The 12,171-nt window shown below is 48.0% G+C and overlaps 1 long non-coding RNA gene across 1 annotated transcript; it reads left to right on the top strand.

Moving 5' to 3' along the window:
- The first annotated feature begins 9,822 nt into the window (after positions 1–9,822).
- LOC109319674 lies at positions 9,823–10,482 on the top strand. Its single transcript, XR_002103583.1, has 2 exons — positions 9,823–10,141; positions 10,246–10,482. It is a non-coding gene; the product is annotated as an uncharacterized LOC109319674 (long non-coding RNA).
- Positions 10,483–12,171: the final 1,689 nt, after the last annotated feature.

Below are 12,171 nucleotides of genomic sequence, written 5' to 3'. Positions count from 1 at the left end.
CCTCAGCAGCGCGGCGTGCGGCCGGCAGGAGAGGCCCCCACTGGGCTCCAGGATCCCCTGGGAGAGGCTGCAGCCAGCAGGAGAGGCCCCCCCCCACTCCAGGAAGGATCTGAGCACCGACCTGAGGGGGTCCCAGTTCTGCTTCCAGCTCCTCCAAACAGAGGCCAGGCAGCTCGACGTGAAGCCCGGGCTCCAGGAAGGTCAAGACCCCAAGCAGCCTAGAGTGCTGCCACCAGTGGTGGCTGTGTGGCAGAGTTCCTGCCTACCACATACGTGGGAGATGTGGGGTCAAGTCCTGGTTGAAGTGACTTGGGGTGAGTGAGCTAACAAGAAGCAAATCTTGCAGTGAAAAGGGGCCATTCATTGTGTTTCCCCCTCCAGGTACCAAGGCCCTATATTTCCTTGTCATCTGGCATTTTGTGCCTTTTTTATATTTCACCAACCTGTATTGTTTGTTCTGCTGTTTGTGTTTTATATTTTGTTAACCCTGTTTTTTGTCAATGATTGTAAGTGTCTAACCTTTGTTGAATCCTACCCCCTTGGGGCTTTGTAGTGTCTGCTATACCCTCTGATTTATGCCTGTTATGTTCCCAGTATAAAAGGTATATGGTTAAGTCCCCATTGGTGGTCTGGCTCTGCTCTGTAGAGGGAGAAGAGTCCCTACACCTCCCACAGCGCTTGTGCACCTGCTTTGATCCCTTCAATTGGAGAGAGGGTACCTCTTGGAGTACCACCCGGGTTACAAAAGCATAAACCCTGATCCCACTATTCCCTTCTCTTTTTTCATCATGTGTTTTGTTTAAGAGTGGCTTGCGGTGCATTGCAAAAGCCTGTAACTGTCTGAATGAAGCTGCTGTTGCTTTCTTGTTACAAAGATTTCTCCCAATTTATTTTTGTGTACATTGATACTATAAAACCTCAGTTTCTTTTATTTTTTTTATAGGCAAAGAGCTGTAATAATCAAATTTCATTGTCATTTCCACCTTTGTTTTAAAATGTTACGATGTGTAGAAAATTGATTAACTGAAATTTAGTTTATACAAGAAAAAAAACTTTGTTGAAATCCAGAGGGTGATTTCTGTTCATTTGATAAATGTATTAGATTCTTCAGTTTCCTGAATTACCAGGTAAAGGGCAACATTTTCCAGATCTAACTAATTTCACTGAAACATATGCAAGACAAATACCAGAAGTCAAATCTAATGTATACTTCCCAGGGGCCCTAAAAAATCCAAACTCTTTATTTAGAAAAGCTAAAGTAAAATTTTTATAATTACATGGGTGATTCATGCTAGATACATGAACAGAGTGACACACCAAGCTGTTTTACCTGCAGAAATACCCTGGATTTGCTTAGAGTCATTAAAGGAGGGAAACAGCCTTCCAAATCAGAATAAATACTTCAGAAAACAATCCACCTTTTATTCTTTTTATACAAGGTTCAAAATACCATGGGAAGCACTGCAAACCAGATATGCTACAATGAGTTCTATAATGTAAGTTTAGGGTAAGGAGAATATATTTTTTAAATAGACAAATACAGCCTAGGGCTGTATGAAGCTTTGGTAGCTGATTCAAGTTGGAGGAGATTTGGCCTGATTTGAGGACTGAATCTCTGAATCCGAAACAATTAATAGCTCTGAAGCAATTTGAAGCATCTGAATTGATTTGGAAAAGCTTCGGAAAAGATTTGGCTGCTTCAGAGATTTGGTCATAGACTAAACAGGGAGCTAATACAGCTGCCTCCAGCTGGTAAGTCTGTTAGGGTTGGGGGAGGAGGAAGGGAAGGAGCATGGGGGAGGGAGGGATTGGGGCTGGAGCTGGGACAAGCTGACTAGCGGGGGTAGGTGGGGAGTGGCATCACTGGGAGCGGGAGCTCTGCTGTGCTGCTGCTTGCCCAGCTGGGGTGGGGAATGGGGGGGCGGGACGTGGGCACAGCTCGCTCCAGGCAGAAAGGGGCAAGCAGCAGCAGGGCATAGCCCCCATTCCCAGTGCTGCTGCGCCTGCATCCTCTGCCTCCCCATGGTGGCTGGCAAGTGGTGGCAGGGAAGAGCCCCCACTGCTCTGGGAGCAGGGGCTATGCCCAAAGCGAGCTGCACCTGCATTATGCCCTTCCCCCCACACACTGGCTGAGCAAGCAGCAGCAGGGCATAGCCTCTGTGGCTCCCTGCATTGGGGCAGGGGCAGGCAGAGCCAGAGGAGATGCATCCCCCACCTGGCCCCAGCCTCCCAGCACTTAAAAAAAAGCCTCCCACTCACCAGCTCTGGCAATGACGACTGGGGCCTCTGAGAGCTTGTGGCAGAACCCCCCCCACACAGCACCCCCCCCACTTGACACTCCTGTGGCAGCTGCCGCGTGGCTTGGCAGGGTGCCATGCACTGCCTGGGAGCTGGGGTGGCTTCATGTGTCAGCCAGAGCCTGGCACCACTCAACCTCAGTGACCCCAGCTCCCAGACGTGTGCGGAGCCCTGGCAAGCCGTGCTGCACCTGTGTGATATGACAACTGCTACACGGGTGCAAAGTGGCGGGGGGGTGATTCCTGTGGCGGAGCACTTTTAGGGTGCTCACCACTTGGGGGAGGGCTCCCACAGGGTCTGGTGGGAACCTGCTTTGTAACAGCAGCAGGAGAAACCCCCTGGGTACCATTTAAAGGGGGAAGATGTGTGGTAGGGCACTGCTGGTGCCTCCCACTTTAAGACCAGAGCCAAGCAGCCAGCAGGTGCTTGATTGAGGTAGCTGTTTTAGATCCCTTGCTGCTTATAGAAACAGCTCAGTTCCCTGCTGGCTGGGGAGGCAGTAATATTGCCTGGCTGTGAGGCTCTGTAACAACCTGGAGGTAAGGGCAGGAGCTGTAGAGGGTGGTCAGGAGGCTCCTGGTCCTGGGGATGACCTAAAACTGCACCCTGCTGGGAGTGGGTAGCCTGGTGGGGCTCTCAGTGGCATGGGAGCCTCCAGGAAATGCTCCATGTTGTACGGGGGTCTCTGCCATGAATTCCCAGAGGCCCTAATTGCCAGTGCTGCAGCTGGCAAGTGCAGGGCTTAAAAAAAGGTTTTTTTTAATGTGCTGGGGATGGATGGGCCAGGCAGGGCAGCCATGAGGGTTTCTCCTGTAGCTCACCCCACCAGGGGAGGGGCAGGCACAGCTGGATGAGCCACCTGTAGCTGCCCGGCTGTTTCTGCCTCTCCCCAGTTGATCCAAATCTCCAGTTGAGCGCTGAATCGGCGCCAGATCTCTGATTCTTATTTGGCTGAATCAAATGGGGACAGTGATTCAAATAATCAGATCAAATCACTGTCCTCCGAATCGACTGAATCCAAATCCAAATTGAATACTTTCCTGTTTGCACAGGCCTAATGCAGGCCTTATATTGTTTCCTTTTGCTTTCTGATCAGAACTGAGTTGCAGCTAAAACTGAGTTGTAGGCTACCTGTTTAAAAGGAATCTTGCAACAATTTAGCCAGACTGTAGAGTCCTTACCCAAGAACTAGGGACAGATGTGTGGGGAGGTTAGGGGGAGATTAGATTATGTTAAAAATGGCCATCCGATCTTCATACTCTTTCCTGCCACAGAAAGTGCCCTGACAGCCAAACCTGATCCACCCAGCCCAACAGACATTTACTGCTGGATCAGGAGGGTGGGTGATTGAGCTCAACTTTAGAGCTGATCCAGGGAGACATGCTACATGTCTGCAGCATTTGTCCCCTATCCCCACCCTCTCTCCAAGCTCCTGTGCATTCTCAGGAGGGGGATTGGGGAAGGTAGGAGAGGGAGGTCCATTCTGGCGTTTCTCCCGTCTGCTCTGGAGTGGGGAGATGGGTGGATTGGAGTCCCCTACCTCTGCTTTGGAGCACCTTTATCTGAACCCTCATTACATGAGGGTTCAGACTGTTGCGTGATTGGGCATTTTAAAAGCACAGCTGTAGAGTGCTTTGAGTGGCTGATAGTACAACAAACTGTCATGTCTGTCAGTGTTGTTAGATTAGCCTAGCTAGGAGTCTGAGTGTGAACTGTACAGAAGTCCAGAAAATTTAGATTGGTTTAAAAATGGCTCGCCTGATCTAACTTAACCCTACTTCTAACTTAGATAACGTCCAGCAAGACCAATCTAACTGAACCTCTGTACAGTTCCCAATACAGGGCCAGGGCTGGGAAAGCCCAGATGTGCTTTTCCTACCTGCCTCTGGCACTGGGCTGTTTTTATCCCCCTGGCCTCTTCCCCCACCCCAGATGGACAATCCCCTCTGAGCCCAAGAAACCCCACATCCTGCAAGCTGTTCCCAGTGCTGGCTTTACCAGCATTTGCTGGTGCTGGAAGCCTATCAAAGTAAGTTGGGGTGGGGAAAATGGTGGGTGGGATGGGGGGCTAAAAATAGCCCTGGGTCCTGTGGGAGGGAAAGGGCCCTCCCATCCCTCCAACCCCCCCTGTGGACCCTGTTAGCCTCCCTGATCTCAACAAACACTTCTAGACCCTACTAAGCCCCCCTCCCACAAACCCTGGTAGCTCCCCTAATCCCTCCAAACTCCTCACAGACCCCACTTAATCCCTAATTCTGCCAAACTCTCACTAATACCCCTCTGTAGACTCTGCTATCCCCCGAATCTTCCTGACCCCTCTGCAGACCCTGCTTGCTCCCCACCCCCACCCCTCCCACAGATCCCTCCTAACCTCTGGTCCTCCCAACACCCCCACAGACCATGCTTATCCCCCTGATCTCCCCCACAGACCCCTCCTGACCCTCCTGATCCCTGCCTACAAACCACATGTGCCCCTCCATCACCCCTGCAGACCCTGCTGGCCAGCCCTGATTGCCCAAGCCCTCTTGCTAGCCCCTACCATCCAGACTTACCTTAGATCAGATGGACATTTTTTACTTGATCTGACCCTGCTGCAACCTTCTCTAATGTCTGTACATACCCACTCTGGTGATCCCTGTCTTATGTAAAGCTCCAGAACTATAGGTAGATAGATAGATAGATAGATAAGCACAAGCTTTTGTGAATCTGAGTTTTTGAAAGATGGTGCTATACCTAGTTCTTATTTTGTTAGTCTATAAGGTGCATATCTACCTTGGCTTCTGAGGAAATCCATCCTGTGAGTTCCCTTTATGCCACATGAATGCTTTGAAGAAGCCTGTAAGCAGCAAAGAATTGGACTCTGATTAGTTTAATCTTCTGTAGAGGATACTTTTGGATCCCATACTGGTAGTTTTTGTCAGAATTATTTGAATATATTTAATTCTACACAAATTAGCTCCCAACTTCTGCAGGAAAAAGCAATGGTGTCAGAATACCTTATTGATAAAACTAAGGTCTTTAACATATCTAGTTTTTGTCCTGACATTACATTTGATGAGAGAGACTGTCAGGAATATATTTTTCCAGACCTAAATATACAACCAGCTAGTCTATGTTTATAAGGAGAACAAAGCTCCTGGCTCCTTTTTCATGTTTATGTCAATTTAAAATGCATTTTTAAGTGAACAGTGGGGTTATTTTGGATTATTAATTATGGTAATTGTTTCCTGTGTGGGAACCACATTGATGAGATGTGAAAGGCACGTGTGTGTGAAAGAAAGAGCGAAGGTGTGTGCATGTGTGTGACTGGTGCAGTTTCCCTTTGAAGATTTTTTGATCCCTAGAGAGGGACCTTGTAACGAGCAACAACATTTATACTGAATACTTCAGTGCTCCTTGCTGCCCCATCATTGCCTTTCCTTTTGCATGGAGATTAAAGCTCATGGTTGAAACTGCTCCCTCTTTTCCCATGTGGCTGATATAAATTCTACATCAAATAGGAAAGAGGAAGGGCAGGTTTGGCTGTCAGTTTAAAAAAAAAAAAAAAAAAGGAGAAGCCTGACAGCAGCAGAAAGAGCAGAACTCAAGTCTCATTAGTCTGGAAGGGAATGAGGGGGGGAAAAAAGGACTGAGGAGATGACTACTGTGCCCTTGATATAAAGAGCTAGTGATTGCCATAATAAAAGGGACAGCAGTGATAAGCACATGGGAAAATATTTTACAGCAAAATAGCCCACTGATGAATATGATGGGAAAATCATGCAGATTTTGATACTGTTTGTATAAAGCTTGAATGCTGTGGTTTGTGCATTATGGAAGCACAATAATGACCCCATAGTTAAAGTTCTAACCTGTTTTCTATTATAAGTCTGATTTAGATCCTTTCCCTTTTAACTTTCTCAAAAAACCAACAAAAACAAACCTTCTTTCTGCTTGATTTTTTTTTATGTGCATGCATAGGTTCTATCCAAAGGAAAATAGTTTGGGGAAAATTTGAGGTTAATTGGACAAAGCATTTCTAAGATCTGGAACTTTGCAGAAGGTTATTTCCCTTTTTACATCTTCTTTTGTTGTAGTGCCATGTCTCCAAATATGGCTTTGACCCATATGCTTGCCTACCCTTTGTGCTATGGATCAGGCTACTTTTGGGTGGGGAGGAAGGGGGGTAGGAGGGAAGAGAGGGATGTTGAATGACACAGCTTGTCTGAGGAATCCCACATTAAGGCTTTACTGGATTAGGAGAGACAGCATAGAAACGTAGAGTCTCCATAGATCCCTGAGAGCTATATTCATATCAGATGATTTAGGGGACATGGACAGATTATGGCCAAACTCTTGGAGCTGCACCAGGCTCTACCTGGTGCTCAGGGCAGGCCACAGCAATGGAATAGGGCTCCTGCCACCCCAAAATTCGCTATAGCCCACCCCCCACCTGCCCTCCCACTGCTGCCACTGAGTGCAGGCCTCCTGCATGCGGGATGTCAGGACGTAGCTGCTGCTGCCTGGGGGCAGCAGCAGCAGCAGTCTTCCCGGCACTGGGCACAGGCTGCACCCAACACCGTTCCCAGTTGGCGGCAACAGCCTCCTGTGATTCCACGTGCAAATCCAGGGGCCCGCACCCCCAGGAAGAGTCCTAGCACAGCCCCATAGCCCTCCCGGGGGTGTGGGCCCCAGATATGCACACAGGATGACATCAGGCTGCCGCTGCTGGCAGGTGGTACGTGTTTTGCTTTCAACTGTTTGAGGTGCAGTTTCCCAGAAACCCCTACAACTATTTCCTTGAAACTTGGCAAGCTTCATGCCCTTAGAAGGGGTTACCATCCCTAAAAATCAGGCAAGAAACAACAAAGTTATAGGCATTTTCATGATTCCCATTATAGCCTGTGGGCGAAACGCATTGAAACAGCGAAACAGTTTCGATTAACCAAAATGAAACAGTGTTTCAAAATTAAATAAAACACTGTCCCTTCAAAACAGTGAAATGGACATCAAAATGAAATGGTGCTATTTTGCATAGCCCTGGAGGCTATACATCAGTAGGACCAAAGCTTAATCCAGCCTAAACAAACTTTACTCAGCTAGCATAGAAACCTGTTATGTCCTTGAATCCTTTGAGCCTTAACATAATTATTTGGATAGGAAGGAAAGTCGTACAGAAACGACTACCAATAACCTACAATAGAAATGCTGGGAAACCATCAACGTTAGAATGGCTGATCTCTATATCTTTCTGGCAGGTTATATAATGTCCCCAAAACCCATGAAGGACAAACTGTGTATGGTCAATGCGTCAGAAACTTGGAGGATGGGGAAAATCTTGAATTGATCCTGTGCCTGTCTTCAATACTGTTGGGGACACCAGAACAGAATGTCTACTACTGCCTTGCCAAGGAAAGGAACAGAGGACAAGAGAGCAGGACCCAAAAACAAGAGGGATACATAAAATGGAGGATATTAAATCTTTATAAGAGTGAAGTGCTGAAATGGGATTGTAAATCACAACTTCCCATCCCTTTGAAAGGCTGTTTGTGTCTCCCCTACTCTTTCTATGACACATTGCAGGGTTTTATTTTTTTAACCTAGTTTGTGGCCGTCATGTGCAAGATCGCTTGGACACTTGAGGATCCTTAAGGCAAAGGGTAAACTGGAAATTCAGGGGACAGGACTCAGTGTCCCAAGTGGCCCTTCCAGTCTTCTGTTCCTAGGTCTATGCTGGGGTTTGAATAGCTAAACTCCAACATAAGCTCTAGGAACTGGACGACCTCCTATAAGGAAGTAAGTCACTGGCGTTAAGAAACTGCTTGACTCCCCTCATAGACTTTCCCTTAGATTATCTTTTTGAGGGGAACAAATACAAGAGTTTGGCCATAACCTGTAGGTGCAGTGGATGCTACCTGCAGCCGCTGGGCTGTGCTGCGCCAGGTGGTTCGGGGCATGATGCAACTCAGGGGCTGCAGGTAGGCAGTGTTTGCCACTCCTGGGGCTGCAGCAGGGGTGGCACTGGGCTCTTTCTGGTGCTCGGTGGCAGCACTGGGAGGGCAGGTTGAGCTCTGTGGAGCTGCTTGGAGCACAGCCCTGGCTCTCCCCCACCTCCCACTGCTGGGCTGCACTCTAAGCAGCTCTGCCAGCTCCAGGGAGCCAAGCCTGGCAGCAGGAGGTGGGGGAGAGCCACTGGCCAGGGCTGCACTTGGAGCCAGGGCTGCGCTCTGAGCAGCTCTGCCACTGGCTCTCTGCCTCCCGCCACCTCCCACTGCCAGGCTCAGCTCCATGGGGATGCAGAGCCTCCAGCCACTGGGCTGTGCTTGCCAGGGCTGCACGTGGAGTCAGGGCTGCACTCAGAGCCGGGGCTGTGCTCCAAGTGGCTCTGCCAGCCCCATGGAGCTCAGCTCGGTGGTGAGAGGTGGCAGGAGAGCCAGTGGTGGAGCCGCTTGGAGCACAGCCCTGGCAAGCACAGCCCAGTGGTGGGAGGCTTCATGGCCCCATGGAGCTGAGCCTGGTGGTGGGAGGCAGTGGAGAACCATGGCCAGGGCTGCACTTGGAGCCAGGGCTGAACTCATAGCAGCTCTGCCACTAGTTCTCCACTGCCTTCCACCGCCAAGCTCAGCTCTGCGGGGCTGCGGAGCCTCCTGCCATCAGGCTGTGCTCACCAGGGCTGTGCTTGGAGCCAGGGCTGCACTCCAGTGACCCTGCCAGCCCCATGGAGCTCAGCCCAGTGTCGAGAGGTGGCAGGAGAGCCAGTGGCGGAGCAGCTAGGAGTGCAGGCTTGACGAGCACAGCCCGGTGGCGGGAGGCTCTGTAGCTCCACGGAGCTGAGCCTGGCAGCACAGAGCCACTGGCCAGGGCTGCGCTGGGAGCCGGGGCTCCACTTGGAGTGGCTCTGCCACTGGCTCTCTTGCCACCTCCCACTACCAGGCTCAGCTCTGCGGGGCTGCGGAGCCTCCTGCCACTGGGCTGTGATCAGACTGGCTCTGCCACTGGCCCTCCTGCCACCGGGCTGAAGTCTGTGGGGCTGGTGGAGCCATCTGGAGTGCAGCCCTGGCTCTCTCTTGCCTCCCACCACTGGGCTGCACTCTGAGCAGCTCTGCCAGCTCCGTGGAGCTGAGACTAGCAGCAGGAGGTGGCAGGAGGCAGGGGAGAGCCACTGGCCAGGGCTGCACTGTGCTCCAAGTGGTTTTGCCACTGGCTTTCCTGCCACTTGACTGAGCTCCATAGAGAAGATCTGTGGGCTGGGGGGCTGTGCGACGACCTCCTATTGTGGCTGGCACCTGTGGCCCCCCAGGAAGAGCTGGGGAAAGATCAGGGAGTTGGGGAATCAAACTGGGGGAATATTCAAGGACCTGAACATTTCCCCAGCTCCCAGTTTGATTCTCCAGTTCCCTCTTTGATTCCCCAGCTCTCTGATCACTTCCCCAGCAAACCCAGCTTCAACACTTGAAATGTTTTGAAACTACCAAAATGTTTTGAGAGCTCTCATTTCGTTTTGAATCTGTTTTGAAGCCTTTTGTTTCATTTTGATTATGCTGTTTCGAGCTCAAAATGCATCAAAGCAGCTTCAAAATGAAACACCTGTCAAAATTTTGCACAGCCCTAATAGTTTCCTGGAAGACTGGATAGGCTTGCTCACTGTACATAGCACTACACAGATGAACCTCCTTTGTCTTGGAGTTTGTAAGAAGCAATGGTGGCTGAAGTAACAAAGCTAGGACAAAAGAAAATCTTTTTTTACATGATATTTTGGGGAGTCTCCTAAGCAGAAAGAGTGAGGGGACTAACTGAGATTTTTTTTTCTGATAGAAGTATCCCAGTGCAGAAATAACTTAAGGACAGCATACTGCTGGAAATTGTGAGTAATTCTATTAAAGCCAGTGCGATTACAAAGGTGTTAAAAAGGAGGCGGGGGGGGGGGGGTGCTGGTGTCATTACATTGTACCCTGAACTTATCCCTAGGTACTTGAAAATGTGAGGCAGAAGGTTGATTCAAGAGGGTGTATGATTTTTCCTGTGGGGTATTTCAGAAGACAGAGAAAAGAAGAAGCCTTATTCCCCCTACTGCTTCCAGCCAATTCTCCAAGCTGCGTACTTGGGGATTTTTCTCTTGATGACCTAGTAGGTGACCTGCTTATGCCCTTAAATCTAAGGTTTAATTAAAATGAAACTCCTGAATTCTGTGTGTGTGGTTTTTTTGTTGTTGTTGTTTATTTTTAAATTCTGGACAACATATTATAGATAAAATGTTCTCTACAACTACACATAAACATGAAATACATTTTACAAGTACATTTTTTTTTAATGCTTTTAATTTGTCTTTTAACTGTTTAAACACAACTAAGTTTCGCCATGAATTATATTCAACTTTGATTAAAAGCTCCTCCCAGTATCAGGGGCTATTAGTAGCAGTTACATTTAGAGCTTAAAATTGATTGATCATTCCTTCCCAGAAAACACCAATGCATGACCAACATTGTGCAGAAATAACATGTCAGTAATATCACACTACTGTACAGATTTTGGAGATAAATGTCCATCTGGCAAGCAGACATTCAGGAAGGAACTGCTGTTAATAAGACTTTCGCATAGCCCAAGTTCATGAGGGATAAAACTTGGTTTGAAGCTTCAGTTTTCCTTTTCACAGTTGGTAAATATCTTTTAGCTGTTTCTTACAGCACTTGGGCATGTGTTATAGCCATGGAAAGATCTGAGTTTTTGTCTCCTTTCTCTGAACACTTTCTGGAATATTGACATGATTGTTCAAAGGAACAAGAAGCCAAAAAGTAATTTTGAACACACGCATGTATCCCTCCCTCCCCCCTCCCAGAAGACATTCTTTAAATAGTAATTGTTCACTGAGCATCTCAATGTGAGTTAGAAACAAGCAATTATCCTTAAACAACAAAGGTCTTAACTATCCATGACTACACAGTGTGGTTTTACTCCAGGTTGCAGCTGATTACATAGGTTTATAGCTAACCTGGTATAACAAAGTTAATTAATGATGACTACATGGCTGCTTCCAGTCTGTTGCAGTTTTCTGTAACCGGCCCTGATCCCATTTAGAAATGAAGAAATGGAGGGACAAAGGGATTACCATTTCCAAAGTCCATTGAAATCAAACTCTATTGATGTCACCAGGACTTGGATTAGGTTCACACTGATCTGCCCAAGGTTCTAGGTGAAAATGATCACAGAATATGGATGGAACCCTGATCTTGCGATTAAGTTGAGCTCTTCAGCCACAAGAAAATCTCAGCCTTGTATAAAGGGCAGTAATATAGTAGTAAATAGAGCTGCATAAAATTCTGGAATATTCATTTTCCTATGCATCTGCATAGATGTTCCAAATAAAAATGCTTATTATGGTAAAGATAACAATATCCTCTATTTTTATAGTACCTTTGTCCTGATACTTTCCAAAATATTTTGCAAACCATACATTGGGAATATTTCACTTGCTGCTGACAACTCTGCTGCAGAAAGTGATAGTCATCCATAGCCTAATTTGGTGATCATGGTAGGGTGAGGATGGGAGTGACCGGGGCATAAGCACCAGGTGCCAACTTGGTGGCAGCACCAGACTGGTGCTTCTGTCACCAGGGGCCATACTCTGGGCAGTTGTTCCCAATCTGTGGTATGCATAGCACCAGTGGTACTCAGACAGCCTGTCGGTGATATGCGTTAACAGATTTATTATAATTACTTTTTATGACAAAAATTTGCTGGCGGCACTTAAGTTTGTATTGTTTTAAATTGGTGGTGCGCAATCTGTCAAAGTTTGGGAACCTCTGTGAGCTGCACTCAGGTGCAATGACACTGCACTGCTGCCATAAAAGTAAGAACCAAGGAGGGCAGGCTACACTGTGGCAGCAGCACCTGGGG

This window comes from Crocodylus porosus, unplaced genomic scaffold (genome assembly GCF_001723895.1).
Source record: "Crocodylus porosus isolate Cpor-Errol unplaced genomic scaffold, CroPor_comp1, whole genome shotgun sequence".
NCBI classification, from domain to species: Eukaryota; Metazoa; Chordata; order Crocodylia; family Crocodylidae; genus Crocodylus; species Crocodylus porosus.
The sequence above is the reverse complement of the archived record's forward strand: the minus strand, read 5'-3'. Positions and strand labels throughout refer to the sequence as shown.